Genomic DNA, 16,058 nt, shown 5'->3' with positions numbered 1-16,058 from the left:
CGGTATTTTTTTTCTGCGTCCGTTACATTTTCCATCTACATTTTATCTTCCGATCGTTGAAATCCATTGGCCCGCTATTTTTCTTCTATTTTACAATTGATACACCTAATTTTTTACATTTATTTTCTCCACTTTCCTGTTTATACTTCCCGCTGCATCTGCAGCGATCAATTCTCTCGCTTTAACTTTCACCCGGACGCAATTTTTCAATTCTTTTTTCTTCGGCCTCGTTTTATCATCGAGATATCAACTATTTCCCCGAACCATCGATGCCTACGTTTTACAAATTTTGTCTCATATTTTTCGCTGCATTTTACCCTCTGATTTTTACCGGACAAAATGGCTGCTTTTCATGTAACAGTAATTTCGTTTCATTTATTTTGTATCGAAATAATTTTGTAATCAAACAGGTAGATTGTTGGTGCATTCGTTTCATTTATTAGAAACGAAGAAATTTGGGATGCACTCATTTTTTTGGGAAATGGTGATTTATCAAGCGGGGATTTATCAAGCAGTGATTTATCAAGCGGTGATTTAAGAAGTTTCGCTGTGGTTTGATAATGAAGTTTATCAAATATGTTACTTAAATAATGATCACGTTTTCAGTGTTAAATAGACATGATTTCTAAAATTATAAACATTAGGTTTAACACAAATATGATGGGTTTTACAATTTCATTTTAAAATTCTTACTTCAAACTTGTTATTCATACTTATTTCAGCGGTGACTTTTGCAGCTATACTGAATTTTATTTCCGTTTCATTTATTCGGAATCGAAATAATTTTGTATCATGGCAATACTGGTGCCTGTCAAAGTGGAAAGGTATCCTATAATCCGTTTACCGAACCCGAAATCGTTAATTAGATATTTAGATAGATTTATCGACTTCTCAGGAAATTTGATCGCGCGTCTTACTGCCACAACATGGCCGCGATGTAACGTCACGTGGTCATCCATGTTGTTTCGCGCCGCCATTTTGTGTACCGGTCGTTGCACCCGATTCTTTTTCGTACAATAAGCCCTCGAAATGGCAAACGAAAATCTGTGAATCGTTGCTGAAAGTGAACGATATACCAATCGAGGATGAATTGTACGAGAAAGTGAATTGGAAGAAAATTAAACTTTACGGATAATTAGATAAAATGTCCGGAATTAGAAAATATTTAGTGTGTGACTCTAAGCCTCTTCCATCTTGTCAATCCTGTATTATCATAGCTATAGTTGTCGTACAGTGTTTATAATTGCATAAGATCCTCTTAATAAGTATCAAAATATAATATAAGTAAATTAATAAATATAAAAATATAATATAAGTAAATAAATAAATATAAAAATATAATATAAGTAAATAAATAAATATAAAAATATAATATAAGTAAATTAATAAATATAAAAATATTTGATATTTTTGCTGGTTTCGGTAGAAATAGCTTTGCATTAACAATAGGTAATCATCAACTTCGTGTCCCGTTACGTCATCCGTCTCTCACACACTTTGTCGTCATTCATCCCCTATTTTCAACCCCTCGGACCTTCCATTAAATATTCGCTGACCCCGCGCTCACAGTGGTGTGCACCTTTCACCCTGGAAATCGGAATGCGCCATTGTGATTCGAACAACAAATTTTAATTATCATACCGCGAGTGAGTTCCCGTTCGGGTGAAATTAATCGGACCAGCCAACGAACGGGAAATCGATATACATGGCCAACGGAATCGTTGGAAATTCGATTGGGCGAAAGATAGTTCCGGAGCAATTAGGTCAACGTTCGATGATGGAATTCATGGCACACCACCTTCAAAGATCTTCGTCAAAGGCTACGTCTTCGATGCTGGGAAATAACGAAGGGGATGGGTTTCGAGAATCTCGCGTTATATTGCCATGGAGGTAACTTCTTGGTATGTTATTAGACGTTTCTGGAAGTGGCGATATAGCGAGAGTTTTTTTTGTGGAATAAAAATATGATTGTTTCGACATTTTTAAGAATGTTATAATTATATCAAACAAAATTTGTAAAAAAATAAATTTGTAGATAAATTATATCGAACAGTCATATATCTAACGGGCGAATACCTAGCACGCTCTTATCTAACAGGCCAAAATCAAACAGCTCACTATTCAACGACTCAAAATTGAACCAAGCAATACCAGACACTTAAAAATCAAATAGATAATTACACTATACAGCAATTATCAAACGGACCCATATCTGACGAGTAAATATCGAGGAGGACCTTATCAAACGTGTCAATAACAGACCATACTCGAACATAAACCTTGAGATCATTAAACAAGTAATGAAATTTTGAAACAATCGTATAATAAAGTAACTATTTATCCTTTCTACACGATTCGCATATCCACCGAGTAAATATCGAGCAGGACCATATCAAACGTGTCAATAACAGACCAAACTCGAACGTAAACCTTGAGATCATTAAACAAATAATGAAATTTTGAAGCAATCGTAAAGTAACTATTTATCCTTTCTACACGATTCGCATATCTAACGGGTAAATATCGAGCAGGACCATATCAAACGTGTCAATAACAGACCAAACTCGAACATACACCTTGAGATCATTAAACAAGTAATGAAATTTTGAAGCAATCGTATAATAAAGTAACTATTTATCCTTTCTACACGATTCGCATATCTAACGAGTAAATATCGAGCAGGACCATATCAAACGTGTCAATAACAGACCAAATTCGAACGTAAACCTTGAGATCATTAAACAAGTAATGAAATTCTGAAGCAATCGTATAATAAAGTAACTATTTATCCTTCCTACACAATTTGCACCCATATCTAACGAGTAAATATCGAGCAGGACCATATCAAACAAATAATTAAATTAAACAAATAATAAAATTGTGAAGCAACAGTAAAGTAACTATTTATCCTTTATACACGATTACGGCTAAAGTTTTATTCGTTGACATCTTCCATGGATTTCCAGTTTTCCGCCATTTTTCACAGCCCCATTTCGCCCCCGCCGTCCAATAATTTCGCTTATCCCGTCGACGTAAGTCCGTTGATAGGATTTCGTGCACGCCGCCGCGTAGAAATACGCTCTGTCCTCGTAATACGATACGCGGTCATGAATAATAATGCCCGCGGGCGACTGTTTTGTCCAGTAGGAAGCGACAATCGCGGCTTGAACAGGGGTTCAAGCATTGATTACGAACCGAAAATCTAGAGAAAGTTTCGCGACTACGAGATGGGACGACGTTTCGACTGCTCGATTTAATTAGCTTTCCACGGATCTTTGAATACTGTCCTGGCACTAATTAAATTCATGCCGCCACGGCCGATTTTATTGCGTTCTTCGATGAATCGCACTTTCAAGCTCTTTCTAATTATCGGGATTTTTATAAATCATGCTTTTGTAATAGGGTTGTATATGCAAATTTTCGCAGTTGACTCAAAATTACAGGAATAATTTTTCAAGTTTGAAATATAATAATAATAATATATAAAAACAATTTAATTACGTTAAACACATTTAAATAAATTCTTTGTTAACATTAAAATTGACAATATTAATCAAAATATGAAAATTGACAATATTCTTCAAAGTATGAAAATTGACAATATTTTTAAAAATATTAACATTGACAATATTTTTTTAAAATATTGAAATTAACAATATTTTGTAAATTATTAAAATTGACAATATTTTTTAAATTATTAAAATTGACAGTATTTTTTAAAATATTAAAATTGACAATATTTTTCAAAATATTAAAATTGACAATATTTTTCAAAATATGAAAATTGACAATATTTTTCAAAATATTAAAATTGACAATATTTTTTAAAATGTTAAAATTGACAATATTTTTTTAAAATATTGAAATTGACAATACTTTTTAAATTATTAAAATTGACAATATTTTTAAATTATTAAAATTGACAATATTTTTTAAAATATTAAAATTGACAATATTTTTCAAAATATTAAAATTGACAATATTTTTTAAAATGTTAAAATTGACAATATTTTTTTAAAATATTGAAATTGACAATACTTTTTAAATTATTAAAATTGACAATATTTTTAAATTATTAAAATTGACAATATTTTTTAAAATATTAAAATTGACAATATTTTTTAAAATAATAAAATTGACAATATTTTTTAAAATATTGAAAATGATAATATTTCTAAAAATATTAAAATTGACAATATTTTTCAAAATATTAACATTGACAATATTTTTAAAAATATTAACATTGACAATATTTTGAAAAATATGAAAATTGACAATATTTTATAAAATATTAAAATTAACAATATTTTCAAAAATATTAACACTGACAATATTTTTCAAAATATTAAAATTGACAATATTTTCAAAAATATTAACACTGACAATATTTTTAAAAATATCAAAATTGACAATATTTTCCAAAATATTAAAATTGAAAATCCTTTTAAAAATATCAAAATTGACAATATTTTTTGAAAATATTAAAATTGACATTTTCCAATTTTTAGAAAAATATTTTGTATGAATTATTCCTCTCCATAATAAAATTTGAAGTATACCCAAGATGAATTGAACAGCGGCGTCCAAGAAACGATCGGCAGTTTTCAACCCTTCGAATCGGAACCGGAAGCGTCCTTAATCAACAGAGAGAGTATAAAGTTCGCGGGCAAATAAAGTAACCAAGCAAACGTTCCGGCGTGGAAAATTACTTCTACGATGACGACGAAGAGGAGGCGGACAGTCGAAGGAAAGAAAGTATAAGACGAGGTGTCGGCTGGAAATAAGAAATGTCATTAAAGTTTCTTCGGAGTCCATGTGTCGATTCTTTTCCTATCACGGTTCCGCCCTTCGAACAGCTTTTTCCCTCCCTTTCTGCTCCTTTCATTATTCCTCATCTTCGTCGGCCATTGGTCCGGCGCTTGCCGACTATTTGCATTGGAAATTGGAAATTGTAGAACAGAAACGAAGAACGGAGAGACGATACAGAGAGTAGACTCTTTTTATGATTGTTGTTCTTTATTTTGATTGTGGTTTAAGGGAAAGTTTTTGTTATTAAAGTTTGGACGGTTTGAAATAAGGTTTCAGGAGTGAAGGGTGGAGGGTTTCAGAAGGTTTGACGAGGTGGCGATATAAGAGAATTGTTGTAAGGAAATATGTAGAGGTTTTGAAAGCAGTGGTGTGACGTGCAGCATTTACCGCTTGCGACATTTACCACCCGCGACATTTACCACTCGCGATAATTGCAATGCGTCCGGATTACGTAATAAGACTGTAGAATGTTCAGTAATTGTGAGGAATAGGAGTTGTGACGCGCGACATTTACCGCGGGCGACATTTACCACAGGCGACATTTACCACCCGCGACATTTACCGCATGCGACAATTACCACACGCGACAATTACTACACGCGACAAATACCACACGCGACAATTACTACACGCGACAATTACCATACGCGACAATTACTGCACGCGACAATTACCACACGCGACATTTACCGCATGTGACAATTACCACACGCGACATTTACCGCATGCGACAATTACCACACGCGACAATTATTACACGCGACAAATACCACACGCGACAATTACTACACGCGACAATTACCATACGCGACAATTACTGCATGCGACAATTACCACACGCGACATTTACCGCATGCGACATTTACCACTCGCGACGATTCCAATGCGTCAAGATTAGGTAACAAGACTGCAGAATGTTCAGTAATTGTGAGGGGTAGGAGTTGTGACGAGCGACATTTACCACGGGCGATATTTACCACTTGCGACATTTACCACCCGCAACATTTACCACTCGCGACAATTGCAATGCGTCAAAATTGAGTAACAAGACTGCAGAATATATAGTAATTGTGAGCAGTAGATGTTATGACGCGCGACATTTACCACAGACGACATTTACCACTTGCGACATTTACCACCCGCGACATTTACCACTCGCGACAATTGCAATGCGTCAAAATTGAGTAACAAGACTGCAGAATATATAGTAATTGTGAGCAGTAGATGTTATGACGCGCGACATTTACCACAGACGACATTTACCACTGGCGACATTTACCACTCGCGACAATTGCAATGCGTCAAAATTGAGTAACAAGACTGTAGAATATATAGTAAGTGTGAGCAGTAGATGTTATGACGCGCGACATTTACCACAGACGACATTTACCACTTGCGACATTTACCACTCGCGACATTTACCACTTACGACATTTACCACTCGCGACATTTACCACTGGCGATATTTGCGATGCCTGACGATTGCAATGAGCGAAGAAACAATGCATAAAAATTGTGATGCGTATTAACTACGACAAGCGATAAATACCACAGGCAACAATTACCACCTGCGGCAATTACGATGAGCAACAAAAACGCCTGGCAACTGCTACGCAAATAGGAACGCAACGAAACATAAATCCTCCCTATAATAACAAAACGCTTCCTGAATGTTAAATTGAAATAAATGTGTAGATCAATATTTCGAATTTAAAGCGGTATAAAGTACACGTATCAAAAGTGATTGGTCTGTATACTTTGAATGATCGTCGTTCGGCTGGTATATCGGCAGCACAAATGATATTGCAAAACAATCGCAGTATAACGATGCCTTAATTACTCGACGATAATTACTGCAATCAGGTTGAGCGAAAATTTTACAGCAAATTTCCCGTCACTGTTTTCACGTCGTTATTAATTACGAAGAACCGTTTGATGGATGAGTAATTATCTTTTAATGGCGTCGTAATCATTTATACCGAGAACAAGCGACGGGAACAAGTTAAATTAAGAATCTATACGAATAGTTTCGAACTATCGCGCAGTATCGTCCTAAAAATGATTTCAAATTAATTATCAATTCCCTTTGCGAGGTTATGCGACGTTAATGAAAGTCCTTTTAAACAGCAAACTCGATTTACAAATTTTTCATTTATTTATTTAATTAGCTTCATAATTTTTAGTACAAAAATGTCCCCACGTTACCTTTATTCGCATATTAAAAAAAAAGCGCGCGTCTGACAAGATGGCGCGTCCGGCACGCCATCTTGTGGGACGCACACGATTTATGGCGTATCCATAGTAATAAACTGGAATAACGTAACAATCGTGGAATTATTAACGCGAAACGAGGACAATCTTCGGAAAAGGATTTTTCTTGGCGACACCGAGATAGTTCACGATTGTTTCCGTCGAACTTGAAGCGCTTCGGTGCCGTTGAAAGGACAGCCGATAATAATGCAAATCGGACCTAACCCAAGAAGGGATCTGGTGACACATTCTCCGGGAACGTTTTAAGATAGTTTGCAGTACGTGTAACGTCCGTCTTTACGACGTTTCACGAGCCAGCTGAAAATTTTCCCCGTTTCCCGCCTCTGCTCTGCTCGGAATCTCGTTTGCAAAGGACGCGTGCGGAATATCGAGACGAGAACAGACTTTTCTACTGACTTTTTGCCAGAATAACTCAAAATACCCGGTGACACGGTTGAACCGCTTGAATTTCTAAAAAATGTCTTCATTCTGGACATTCTTAGCATTATTTGATTTATCATGACGCTGTGAATAATTAATTTTTTAAACTAAAAATAATGCAAAAAATAAGAAAAGTGGCTGTATAATAAATACAGTTGAAATAATGATTAATATTTAATAACATGTTGAGAAATGAAAAATTCCAGAAATTATTATGCACGGGGAAGTATGTAGGTATCGTGGAACATGTTTGAAACTTCCGCGATAAAGTTTTCCTTGTAAGTCTAATACTCTCGCTAAACAGAAAGCTGACATAAGCTTCCAACACGAACGCCAACAACAACATGCTATTAGACATCACGTTGTAACAATTTCAGAACTTTCTATGTGCAAAAACAATTACCTTCGATGTTATTGAATTTAATAAATATGCGACGGCTGGATGCCGATCAGGACAGTTTAATGGAGCTGCTAAAAAGTTTAGTCAAGATAATTAATAACAATTAAGCTCGATTTTGTGATGGTGTACTGTTTAACGTGCATCGTAGATATTCGTTAAAATTTGTGGGTATTTTATTAGTACGGGTGGTAAATGTCGTATGTGGTAAATGTCGCTTGTGGTAAATGTCGCTTGTGGTAAATGTCGCTTGTGGTAAATGTCGCTTGTGGTAATTGTCGCTTATGGTAATTGTTGCGCGTCATAATTATTACTTGTTGTATTGTCATGCATTGTAGTTGTAACGTGTGGTAATTGTCACGTATAGTAAATGTCGCGCGTGGTAAATGTCGCGTGTCACGATCATTAGACTTTGCTTTGTAGCACACTGTAATTTTTGCTTGTAGTAAATGTCGCGTGTGGTAAATGTCGTGTGTGGTAAATGTCGCGCGTGGTAAATGTCGCAAGCGGTAAATGTCGCGCGTGATAATTATTACGTATTGTATTGTCATGCATTGTAGTTGTAACGTGTGGTAATTGTCACGTGTAGTAAATGTCGTGTGTGGTAATTGTCGCGTGTGGTAAATGTCGCGCGTGGTAAATGTCGCAAGCGGTAAATGTCGCGCGTGATAATTATTACTTGTTGTATTGTCATGCATTGTAGTTGTAACGTGTGGTAATTGTCACGTATAGTAAATGTCGCGCGTGGTAAATGTCGTATGTGGTAATTGTCGCACGTGGTAATTGTCGCGTGTGGTAATTGTCGCTTGTGGTAACAGTCGCGTGTCACGATCATTAGACTTTGCTTTGTAGCACACTGTAATTTTTGCTTGTAGTAAATGTTGCGTGTGGCAAATGTCGTGTGTGGTAAATGTCGCGCGTGGTAAATGTCGCAAGCGGTAAATGTCGCGCGTGATAATTATTACGTATTGTATTATCATGCATTGTAGTTGTAACGTATGGTAATTGTCACGTGTAGTAAATGTCGTGTGTGGTAATTGTCGCGTGTGGTAAATGTCGCGCGTGGTAAATGTCGCAAGCGGTAAATGTCGCGCGTGATAATTATTACGTATTGTATTGTCATGCATTGTAGTTGTAACGTATGATAATTGTCGCGTGTGGTAAATGTCGTGTGTGGTAATTGTCGCGTGTGGTAAATGTCGTGTGTGGTAATTGTCGCGTGTGGTAAATGTCGCGCGTGGTAAATGTCGCGCGCGGTAAATGTCGCGCGCGGTAAATGTCGCGCGTGGTAATTGTCGCGTGCAATAATTGTCGCGACAATTACCACGTGCGACAATTCAACTAAATAATTTCCCCATAACCTTGCATAATAATTTCCACAATCATTTCGTGTACTAACACCCCTCTTCCCATCCCAAGGCAATATAACAAGAGCCCACCGCGTCGACAAGAAACTTTAATAGTACATCAAGCCTCGGATAATAAATCCTGAAGGTTTCCGAAGGGATACGAACGGTTTAGCAGGGTGGGAAAACAGGAAAGAGGCCACATTAAGAGGCGCTGAGCTGGCGACAGCAATCTTCAGGAAAAAATCCGTCGACCCTTCGCGTTTCAAAAAAAAGATCTCGCTAAAAGGTCGTTAAGGTTAATGCACCGCGACAAGGTACGAGTTGTGTAAGCGTCGGTTCTCTGCGGTTCATTTTCGGGGGTGGTTTAGGGTAGGGGGTGTGTTCGACTAACGCGACAACCTCGACTCCTATCGAGAGATCTTTGTCATGGTTGCTTGCACTTTGTCCGATTCGAGTGTTGTGTACACGACTCGAGGAACGATCAAGATATACATGGTAGGTTGGGAAGAGTGGCTCTGAAAAGATATTGACTGAACATGCTATTATGATGCTTTCCCTGCAAAGCGACAATCGGACTCTGCTATCACTCGTGTCATCTTCGTCTCCATAAGCACAATCTTTATTATTAATTTTAGAATTACAAGTACTTAGAAGTAGAATCATTTTTCCGTAAAATAAGAAATCGATGTGCTACGATACCGTACCTCGTCCGCTCCCGCCTACGCGTGTACAGGCCAAACCGTGCTAGATACGACTTTTTGTCAGAGGAGCAAACTTTTTTAAAATGGGTCAAAACCCCCAGGAAAATTGTCAAAAGTGCTATAAAGTGTCTGGTGAGGAATATACGGGGGTGGGCGGGTTGTCCCCAGCGAGCGGACGTCTAAATGGACTCCTACGCACAACGACCGTAGGAGTCCAAATATCAACGCGAACAACTGTATATCTTTTTCATGACTGCTGGAAGTAGCCCGAAGCTCGTAGAGTGTTTGGAGCTTGTAAATAGAAAGTGGAAAGTCGATTAAGCAACGGAAAGTTTGAATAATCGTTTCTGGCGAAAACTTGGGATCGAATAAGGGAATGGAAAACGTAGGAAGAGAAACGGGGCGTCGGGCCGATTATCGGTGAATTAACCATTGAAATCGGCGGTAACGAACACGCGTACAAATCGCACGGCCGCAGAGTTAAGCTCCATTCATCCGTCGTCGAACGTCGGCGTCCTCCTTCGAGTACCACCTTCGTCGCGACTACGTGAGATCCGGCGTCACCGCAAGGTTTAAACGGCTTTAAGGATTTCTCTGAAGGCACGAAACGTGCCCTTCGCCACCTCGACGATTCTCTCTTTTTATATAGAATGTAAATTCCGACGGGGGAGTCGCCGGCAACTCCGGTACGTGATAATAAAATTTGTCACCCCGGGATAAATACATTGCGAGATTCCGGGAAAAGGTTGGCGTATTCAGACAGCCGGGCAAATGAATTATCTCCATGAAATATACAGGTAAAGTCATCCTTCCTGATTATATCAGTAACTTTACCCAAACTTTTATGTCCTTCGTCACTTGTGGAGGAAGAATGCTATTCGATTCAATATTCAATTGGGTTGATGTAGTTTAAGATTATAGTCTTCGTGGAGTGGCATGGTAATTGTCGCGTGCAGCAATTGTAGCCTATGGTAAATGCCGCGTGAGGTAAATGTCGTATGCGGTAATTGTAGTGTATGGTAAATGTCACGTACGGTAAGTGTCGTGTGTAGTAATTGTCGCGTGTGGTAATTGTCGCGTGTCATAATTGTCGCATGCGGTAAATGTCGCATGCAGTAATTGTCGCAAGTGGTAATTGTCGCGTGTAGTAATTGTCGCGTGTGGTATTTGTCGCGTGTAGTAATTGTCGCGTGTGGCATTTGTCGCGTGTAGTAATTGTCGCGTGTGGTAATTGTTGCATGCAGTAATTGTCGCGTGTAGTAATTGTCGCGTGTGGTAATTGTCGCTTGCGGTAAATGTCGCGTGTGGTAATTGTCGCGTATGGTATTTGTCGCGTGTAGTATTTGTCGCGTGTGGTATTTGTCGCGTGTAGCAATTGTCGCGTGTGGTATTTGTCGCATGCAGTAATTGTCGCGTATGGTAATTGTCGCGAGTAGTATTTGTCGCGTGTGGTATTTGTCGCGTGTAGTAATTGTCGCGTGTGGTATTTGTCGCGTGTAGTAATTGTCGCGTGTGGTAATTATCGCAAGCAGTAATTGTCGCGTATGGTAATTGTCGCAAGCAGTAATTGTCGCGTATGGTAATTGTCGCGTGTAGTAATTGTCGCGTGTGGTATTTGTCGCGTGTAGTAATTGTCGCGTGTAGTAATTGTCGCGTGTGGTAATTGTCGCAAGCAGTAATTGTCGCATATGGTAATTGTCGCGTGTAGTAATTGTCGCGTGTGGTATTTGTCGTGTGTAGTAATTGTCGCGTGTGGTAATTGTCGCGTGTAGCAATTGTCGCGTGTGGTATTTGTCGCATGCAGTAATTGTCGCGTATGGTAATTGTCGCGTCTAGTAATTGTCGCGTGTGGTATTTGTCGCGTGTAGTAATTGTCGCGTGTGGTATTTGTCGCGTGTAGTAATTGTCGCGTGTGGTAATTGTCGCGTGTGGTAATTGTCGCGTGTGGTAATTGTCGCATGCGGTAAATGTCGCGTGTGGTAATTGTCGCAAGCAGTAATTGTCGCGTATGGTAATTGTCGCGTGCAGTAATTGTCGCGTGTGGTATTTGTCGCGTGTAGTAATTGTCGCGTGTGGTAATTGTCGCATGCGGTAAATGTCGCGTGTGGTAATTGTCGCATGCAGTAATTGTCGCGTGTAGTAATTGTCGCGTGTGGTAATTGTCGCTTGCAGTAAATGTCGCGTGCGGTAATTGTCGCGTATGGTAATTGTCGCGTACGATAAATGTCGCGTGTGGTAAATGTCGCGTGCGATAAATGTCGCGTGTAGTAATTGTCGCGTGCGGTAAATGTCGCGTGCGGTAAATGTCGCGTGTGGTAAATGTCGCATGCGGTAAATGTCCCCTGCAGTACACGTCGCGTACGATAAACGTCGCGTGCGGTAAATGTCGCGTGCAGTAAATGTCGCGTGTGATAAATGTCGCGTGCGGTAAATGTCGCATGTTGCAATTAACTTGCTATTTAAATAATATTTAAATGTACACCGTCTAGCGTATTTTCTGTACTACGTGAAGCATTCCTACAACGCTTGAAATACGTTGAAGCGTCGAATGAAGCCCCATGAAGCATCCAGAGTTTCATCTATTGTTTCCATCGGAAACATTTTAATCTGTTGAACAGTGTCGAGTGAAAGGCTCTCGAGCCCCGTTCCAAGGAGGATATTACAACAAGGTATGAGAACGATGATGTGAATGCGGGATCATCCCGATCCCATACTGTCGCCATGATATATCATAAGTTCCATTATCCGTGCGGTGTTACATTATCGCGGCACGTTTCGGTTTAAAGGCATCCCTCAGGTGAAATAGCCGTTGCCTTTCTCGTCTCTTTCTGTGTACGACGTCGTGTAAATTCAATTTAACTGCTCGAAGGGAAGAGAACGTGTCGCGACTCTTCAACGACCCTTCTTTCCGCTCTTGCTTTTTACTTTTTTCTTCGACAGACCTAATGGGGTAATTATCCGCCTTCTATTCGCTCCTCTAATGCGTTCTCCGTTGTAACGTGCCCCTTTCAACGAATTCACTGCACGACTTTCCTCGGACAAATTTGGATGGTGATAACGTTCAAGATTTTCTGATACACGGTACTCCTTTTTATATAATTATTTTTATTTTCACGTAGGTCTAGTAAATAAAACGAATCCATAACTATTTACCCTTCCCTAACTCACCCTCTGAGAAAATTTTCAATATCACCAGCGGCACGAGTCGAATAATAAAATTTCATTTAGTATTATCAGAGACTCCATGAAGAAACAGGAGGAATAGAATCGATTCGTTTCGAGCCACCCGTTACGATAACAGCTATGTGGATATTAAACGTATTCAGGATGTTTGCACCGGCTATGGGTACGGAATCCCGGTGGAGTGACTTTGTATTAGAGGTCTTCCAATATGGGACCATCTTCTGACCTCTGACCTCAACCCCCGCGCCCGCCCCTTTGCGCCTCCTCAATCGGCCAACATCCGAACCCCCTTTCCACAGCGTCATACCAGGTTATCCGGCCGGGTATTATGAGCTTAGAAATATCATAATATCGGCGACGTGTTTTCTGGGGATATTGAATTTCGAACAGGCTCGAAGTCGTCGCGAGATTTCCCGGTTCGAGGGAACGAAGAAATTCTGGCCCCGTGTTTAGCAACGCAAATGTACTTAAGTCGTTAAATATTTGGAGGCGAAGCGCCGTCGTAAATTCCTCTCGCGATGAATTTGTTTCCAGAGACGTTATTGGATTTCGCGCTGTGTTTCGGCGAAGGGTCGCGAAATTTCAAGGAATTGCCGGCCATTTTCAGAATTTGCTGCCACGCTGTCGGGAAAGGAAACACAGTTGTGTTTGCTGGTGTCTTACCTTCGTTGCATTTTAATGTTTATGCATAAATAGCTTGTACAGATTTTTACATTTCAAAGTAACGCTCAGGTAACTTGATTTGACGGGGAAGTTTCCGTGGTTTCGAATTTGCCGCCGTTGAATTTCGCTGGATTCAAATTTGGCGCCATTGAGTTTGATGGATTTCGTTAATGACGCGTTGAAAATGTCGTGATTTATTTTTTTTATTTGATTCTATTCGATACGATCTGAATTTACTGCGAATCAATTTTTGGAATTTAAATTTGGCGCCATTGAATGTTATTGGATTTGAATTTGGCGCCATTGAGTTTGATGAGATTTAAAGATGACGCTATTCGAATTTAGTGACCTTCTATTTTATTAGATTCTATTCGATACGATTTGAATTTACCGGGAATCAATTTTGGGAATTTAAATTTGGCGCCATTGAATATTACTGGATTTGAATTTGGCGCCATTGAGTTTGATGAGATTTACAGATGACGCTATTTGAATTTAGTGACTTTCTATTTCATTCGATTCTATTTGATACGATTTGAATTTGGCGTGAAACAATTCTGGACAATTTAAATTTGGCGCCATTGAATTTCATGGGATCTAAAAATGACGCCATTCAAATTTACTGACTTTCTATTTCATTCGATTCTATTTAATACGATTTGAATTTGGCGTGAAACAATTCTGGATAATTTAAATTTGGCGCCATTGAAGGTGACTCGATTCGAATTTGGCGCCATAGAATTTGATAGTATTTAAAGATGACGTCATTCAAATTTGATGACATCCTATTTTATTCGATTCGATTTGATACAATTTAAATTTGACGCCATTAAATTTAACGTGATTCAAATTTCGCGCCAATCAGTTCCCTTTGAAATTTAAATAGTAACAAATGCAACCTCTCCAAATTTGAATGATGTCGAACTGAATCGTGTTAAATTTAAATTCAACCAACCTTAAACACGTCGAATAAAATCGCGCTAAATTTAAATCGTATAGAATTAAAGGTCGAGTTGAATGGCGCCAAATTTAAATCTAGACAAGTTCAACAGCGTCAAATTTAAATTGCGTTAAATCGAATTGCACCAAAGTTGAATTTAATCAAATGAAACATGTCAAATTGAATTGTACTGAATTCTAACCTTGTCAAATTAAATTAGGCGAGTTTGAGTGGCGCCAAATTCAAATCGTATCAAGTTGAAGGGCGCCAAATTCAAATCGCATCAAGTTGAAGGGCGCCAAATTCAAATCGCATCAAGTTGAATGGCGCCAAATTCAAATCGCATCAAGTTGAATGGCGCCAACTTCAAATCGCATCAAGTTGAAGGGCGCCAAATTCAAATCGCTTCAAGTTGAAGGGCGCCAAATTCAAATCGCATCAAGTTGAAGGGCGCCAAATTCAAATCGCATCAAGTTGAAGGGCGCCAAATTCAAATCGCATCAAGTTGAATGGCGCCAAATTTGAATCGCAACAAATTCAATTATGCTAAATTAAAATGGGAGTAAATAGGATCACACCGTATCGCCTCATTTGCTACTAAAAAGTGCATAATAAACTACTAATAACCATAAAGATCCATCTGAATATTCATCAGCAGCCCAACATATAACAATAAAATAGTAAATAAAAGACAGCCTTCATTCAGAACCGCCAGCTTCGAGCTCCAAAGAGGCAGAAGAAAAAAGGAACAGTCCTGCGGCCAGGACGCAACTCCAAACGATCTAAAGCGAAGCGCATTAAGCAAATCCTCAAACGCTGACCAACCCTCAATCATCCGCTGGACCAAACGAAATCCACCGGTCGAAACGAAAACAATTTTTCAATCGAGCGTCTGGAAATTGAGTCGGAGAAAGATTGAATCGGGCGTCCGTTGTGACGAGGGCGTACAAAGGACTTCCGGGCATCAGCGTGTGCCCGGCAAGGAGATAACGCGGCGATCGAAAGAGGGAAATTCGCGCGGATGAAAAAGGAAGGACGCTCTTTCCAAACAGAAATTGGATATTGAAAGTCCAGCAAGTATTGCAATCAGGGTCCGGTTAATTGCGTTCTTTGATTTGCACGCGGCCAACTTGTGGAAAACTTGATCCTGCGAATCGCATGCGAAGCTGCGCGGACGAAGATGCTTTTCAACTTTAATTCTCTATTTCCTTTTTTCCCAGGTCGCTCAAAGGTAGCCGCTCAAAGACCGTCCGTTGAAAGCGACAGAGGAAGCTGATGAGGAACCGGACGTACCCCATAAATTCACGCGGACAAGTTCCAGAGGG

The sequence above is a fragment of the Megachile rotundata genome, chromosome 11 (assembly GCF_050947335.1).
Source record: "Megachile rotundata isolate GNS110a chromosome 11, iyMegRotu1, whole genome shotgun sequence".
NCBI lineage: Eukaryota > Metazoa > Arthropoda > Insecta > Hymenoptera > Megachilidae > Megachile > Megachile rotundata.
Note: the sequence above shows the minus strand (reverse complement) of the source record.